Raw genomic sequence first — 6,000 nt, forward strand, 5'->3', positions numbered from 1 at the left:
ACCAACTAGTTAGACTGTGTATACGACCTTTGGACCTTTGCTGGCCTTACACACTGATAAACAGAAATATTTTTGGTCAAGTTCAGTGAAGGAAGTGGATGAGCTACCTACAAGTTCAAGGGTGAATAACTGAAAACTACCATGCTATTTTTTTCATCATGGTGTCGTCAGATAAAAGCACAGGAATAGAAAAAGTGAGTCAACTGCACTCAAAGAGGATGGTAATTAGTGGTCAGCAGGATGAGATTAGTGGATCCTCTGGTGTTCAAAGAGTGAAGTGCTTAGTCAAAGAGTTGCAGGTAATTATTTGATTTCAGCCAAAGCCTCGACCTGCTGAACAAATGAGCAAGCTTTTTTTTTCCAGCTGTCCACTTCCCACAATGAAGCCTCGGCACCATGCTGATATCATATCCATGCATTCAGACATTTTCGAGCGCACTACAACCACCAGCTGTAGCAGCAACATGATGACGGCATGCTGCTGCTAAAAACAGAGACACTGAGGTGATGTTGTTGTGAAGAAGTCACAGCACATCGATCTCCCCTGTCATTAGAGAGGCCAGTCATCACATCACCATGAGGTCTGAGATTCACTGTCTGAAACAAATACAGCAGATTTGTGAATGTTACTCAGACTAGAGAGGCAGTAAGAGGTAAGACATTGTGATCAAATGGTTAAATATGAGCAAGGAAAGTGATTGATAGATACTTTTCTCCCTCTTCAAAAGCTGCGGTGCCCATAAGCAATTAAAGCACCAAAACATCCCAGGTCAGAAATCCCATCTTTGAGCAGTCTACTCTGGACTAAAGAAAACTACAACTTTTGCTAAAAATAACAAAATGTTCTTAATGTTGTATTGATTTAAAGAGATAAATGATAGTTGTTCCTTGTTAAGTTGCAAACTCATGAGAATACAAACCTGCATTTACAGACAGACTGCAACCAAAGTCCTGCTTGTGGCACCAAGAATCTTTGAGTGTTAAGATGATGGGGGAAAAAAGCAAGCAAAAAGCACAGCTGTTTAGCCTCCCCCTCTAACATACTAATACAACTAAGGTGAAATGCAGCCACCATCCAGAACTCTCTTTGTATTGTGTGTTTGTGAAAGCTCCACTTCACCAGGGAGGTGCAGGCCCGAGCTTGATTTTTCAGCTGAAATTAAAACAACTGTACATGATGGAAACAGAAGAACAAACTCTTCACTCTGTTCCTGCGCTCGGCAAGAGAAACAAACAGGGAAGGACAACACAGCGTTTAGTCTGAGCAAACACTGTATTATCATACAAGACTCCATTAGTGGCTAAAGCAATTGCCAGCAGGGGAAACTATTGCAGCCTTGATAACAGATAGCAGTTATTTTCATTATAGATTCATCTGATGACTGCTATTTTATCGATACACATAACTTGGTTTATAAATCGAAATATTGGTATTTTTCAACTGATGTCAAAGGAAATTTTAAAAATGGTGGCGATGGGGGGGATTTCACACAAATTTCTGCCCACATGCGGCCCTGATAACAGATAGCAGAAGAGATTCTTCTTGAAAACATTTCTCAACTCTCTACACACTTAACACAATGTTGGTCCCAGACTCTAACTGGGTAGTAGATACCAAGTCTCAAAAATAGACCTGTTATTGTTATGATACTGAATATTTTTTTATGCATACGGTGTTCTTGTCTCTGCTCCTGAGCACCTAGAGGGTTGTGTTGATGTTGGCTGCTGCAGTCATTCCAGAGAGGATTTTTTCCCCCTCCAAGGCAATGAGTCTGGCCCTCTCTCCCTGTTACAGAGAAGCATCATAATGTCTGATATGACCCTCAGCACCCCCCCCCCCCCTATTTGCTCTGTCCTTTGTCTTCCCCACTATGAGCTTATTTGATCAATTTCCACTCAGCTAAGTTTGATCCTCTGACTGTAGTCACTTTTTTAATGTTTTATCCCAAGGGCCTAAACTCTTCAGGCGATGTTGTGGATCATCTGAGTCCATGAGCAGCTGTAACCTATTTCTATTAATGCCTCTTGCAGACAACAATGCCTTAATATGTATGGTTTAAATATCGTGAAAAAAACACACCCTCTCTTTCCAAAATGTATCCTTCTTCACTACCATGATATAAGGTTGAGTTAGGGTTGCTGTACTGTCTTTGCCCCATTGACGTTTCTTGCTGCTAGTTCTCGGACTGTTAGCCGTTAGCCGGACCAGGCTCAGTGGTTCGACCCCCTCCCTTCGCTCTCTGGACTCTCAACAAATACCCAGACCTACTGTACCAGCAGGAAAAGAACAAAGTATCCACTTTCATCTTTGCTTGCTTTCCCCCTCTCTGACCCATATCTTTGGGCTCGCTTTCTCTCTCTCTCTCAAACACACTCACACTCCTTGCATTTTTAAGCCAATGCCTCTTTTTCAGTGAAATCTGATACCAGGAGAAAGATGAGACTTTTCATGTTTCCATGCTTGCTCATCCACGCCTGCATAAACTCAACCAACAAGGACACAAAGACAACACAACAAAACTGAAGATAATGTAGATAAACTTGAGTTACACTTACAACTTATTTTCTTTCATTCATGACACTCATTCTTGTGGTAAGACATTGCATTTAAAGAAGAGGTAATTATTTTTACTATGATTTTAGTCAGTATTCATTTATTTCGTTAATCTTCATCATTATTTTAGTACACTAGGTGGATTAAAATATATAGGCTAATATTTATCATTTTATTATGGGTATTCCAGTTAACATTTATAGGCACGTTCAGTTTCACCTTTTTAACAAAATAAATTTAAATTTAATTTCATGGCATGAAACCAACATAAAAATAAACACTTTAGCAAACCTGATTCATTAATCATTCAGCCACTGAAACTGATGGCTGACTGATGGAGGGACTGTTACACTTTCTGTCGATGTGAGATCTGTTTATCTATCAGTTTGATATGTCCATGAGGCCAACACACTACTCGAGCATCATACAAACATCACTCATACAGACACACTGAGTTTGCAGAGAGGCTTTGTTAAGGGTCTGCCACTACTATCATATCTGCAAAAAGATCCATGTGAGTTGCTATTCTTCTTTATGATGTGCTTCACAATGCACATAAGCAGAATACACAACAATCTCCATGCGCCTGTGTGGAACGCGTCCCAACTACGTATCACCAAGGGGAGGCCTAACTTTAGTTGTGTTAAAATGCTGGGTGTCCTGTTGCACCCAAACTTTTAGCACCTGAAGCATCCTGTCCAATTTTGACTCAAGTACATGTCTGAGGATGTCCTTATGAAAAGAAGAAAAAACTCTTTCTTTAAGGTCCATTCTGTAGCATCCACGGTACCAGAGAAACCTTGACTGTTGCTACTGTTACTAGATGGCAGGGAGGTCAACAGAGGTAACTGAAGCCTTCTGTCTAGATGAGGGAAAAAGAAGATTGCTATTGAAGGCAAAACATCAAAACACCCTGAGCAATAAAGTAATACAAAAAAAAAAAAAAAAACACACAGCAGCATGAAGCCTAACACTCACTTCTCCCAGCAGTCTGATTTTGACAGTGGGCAGCCAAATATGTAATGCTTGTATGACTGTGACAGATGTGGATTAGGCTTATCAAACATCTGGTTTGAATATACTTATTATAGGAGGGGATTGTTAACCCACCCTCCTGCTTGATTCATTTAGTTTTACCTCTTTTAAATCCTCTTTCTGCACAACACAGCAGACAATCAGAATTTTCGACAAACTATATTACCAAGATACAGCAAGATGATGATGCTCCATATGTCAGTAGTATAGGACGCTTAAGAGATTTACATTAAAACAGTCTAAAACTTAAGTGGTGCTACCAATATCATCCAAAAGTCTGCCCCAGGCTCTCTGTCACTTTGTTGCTAATTTGCCCAGACTGGTAATGGAGCCTTAATATTACCTAACAACAATACAACTTTTTGAAGCTGATACAGGGCATGCTGATTTGCCACTGCAACTTTTGCTCTAGTCATTGCCCTTCCTGATATGTATGCTTCCTTACCAAGTTACACTATCTGAGTATGTTGCACAGCATGATGTATAGTATTTGTAGGGGTGTATTTGATAAGAGTGCTCACTGCACTGATGGTGTGTATGTGAGGGAGAAGATTGATCCCTCCATACAGCTCTGGCATCCCAGGAATGTGCGGTGTGCCCAGCACTAATCTGCACAACCTTGCTGACTGTGTAAGTGCACACGAAATCTCTCTTCCACATATGAAATCTTCAACACATGAATGGAAACATGGGAGAGAAATAAAGAGTTTCACAAAACAAAACAAAAAATGGGGTCAATGAGTGGAGAGAGAAACTTAATAAACTTCTAGACAGACAATGTCCTCTTTCCTCCATCAGTCTGCCCTGACAGAACAAGGATTAAGCCCGTTTCTGAGTCAAAGATGAAAATGAAAGTTCAACATGTTGGTATTTAAACATGGTACATATTGCAGTAACACTCAAAGAAAGGCAATGAGGTCAAGCTGGTCGGGGTTGTTTCACGATAGCTTGAGAAAAAATCAACATCTCCAGAAGCAGGTTGTCTCCTGAATTTTCCATTAAGCCGTCCGGCGAGCTTAAAGGGGGTCTTAGCAGAGCAACAGCACCTGACGTAAAATTAGCTCGTTAGGTGTTGAGACTTAATTGTTGTTCAACAACTTTGACAAGTGAACTGCCACCAACTTACATTTAGACCATACTTTTTCCTTTTCTTTTTTAAACAACACGATTGGCATCTCACTGTAAGGTTTTCTCCACGCAACGCGCACACACACAGAGAGACAGACCAGACAGAAGCGGTCTGGGGTCTCCTCACCACCAGTCTGCCTGGACAGACCTCACAGTTAGCGGCTAACGTTAGCCACCTAGCAGCTACACGGGGAGCAGCGACGCGCCACCAGCCGCTGCACAAAACGCATGAACTGTCACGATTAGAGCCAACGTGCTTACTCACCGCGAAACTAGCAGGAAAACGTTTGCTGCTGCCGCCGCGACGTGGAAATAAAAAACTTTCCCCCTCCTGTAGAAAAGAGCAGAAGCAGAACAACTTTGGGCAAACTGTGAGTGACATTAGCCGAAGTCTCACTTCCCTGACGCCATGTTGAAGTGGGGAAAATACTACATCCGGGAAACTGCAGCCAAGCACCATGGCAACCGTGTCTGACGGGCCGCCGTGGAGACCCTCTGTAACCCTCAGGGATGAACAGTAAAGATAATGGACTTTTTCAAATAGCCTACACAATCACATGAATAAGCCTATTCAATATTCAATCATGACAGGTTAATCTGATAGCCTGCCATTCACTCTAATACTTTATCAATGTGTTTGATTTGCCATGCGATATTTGCCATGCATCTGCATGCAAGTTAGGCTACTATGCTGGCAGGCAGGGCCGTTGTATAGGGGAGAAAGGTGAAGATAATTCTAGGGGCCCAGCACCCAGTAGGGCCCACAAAAAACCCCAGTACCGGTAGTCTAATCTTTGTATGACTGGTTTATTCTGCATAAGACCCTGACTAATACTCATAGTAATGCTGCATTCGCATCAAAACAAAGTAGGCTAATTAAAAAAATGATAATACATACATAGCCTAGTCTAAGAAAGAAAAGTGGAAAAGTCAGGGGGCCCACTTTAGTATTCTTTAAGGGGGCCCAGAATTCCTAGCAACGGCCCTGCTGGCAGGTAGCCTTACAATAGCATTGTGAGAACAACATGCTATTATGATTTAAAAAAAAATATATATATATATATATATATATATATATATATATATATATATATATATATATATATATATATATATATATATATATATATATATATATAGGCTATAGCCTATATTATTTACCGGGTCTGCCCCTTCAACTAGATGTGGCCCACCGTTTAATGGGTCCTTTCCTGGTCCATGCCCGATCGTCCTATCAGGTTTGGTGCAAGAATCTGGATGAATAAAAAGTAGTCTGAGCAGCT

General features: G+C 41.1%; 1 protein-coding gene across 2 annotated transcripts in view; it reads right to left on the reverse strand.

Moving 5' to 3' along the window:
* The window catches only part of pak4 (p21 protein (Cdc42/Rac)-activated kinase 4), a 33,736-nt gene extending 28,612 nt beyond the window's left edge, over positions 1–5,124 (reverse strand). For both annotated transcript variants that reach the window (XM_083985289.1, XM_083985287.1), the window contains exon 1: positions 4,983–5,124. The gene's annotated coding sequence lies outside the window, so the exon portion shown is untranslated. The remainder of the gene's footprint in view (positions 1–4,982) is intronic.
* Between the last annotated feature and the right edge of the window lie 876 nt (positions 5,125–6,000).

This window comes from Trachurus trachurus (genome assembly GCF_905171665.1).
Source record: "Trachurus trachurus genome assembly, chromosome: 13".
Lineage (NCBI taxonomy): Eukaryota > Metazoa > Chordata > Actinopteri > Carangiformes > Carangidae > Trachurus > Trachurus trachurus.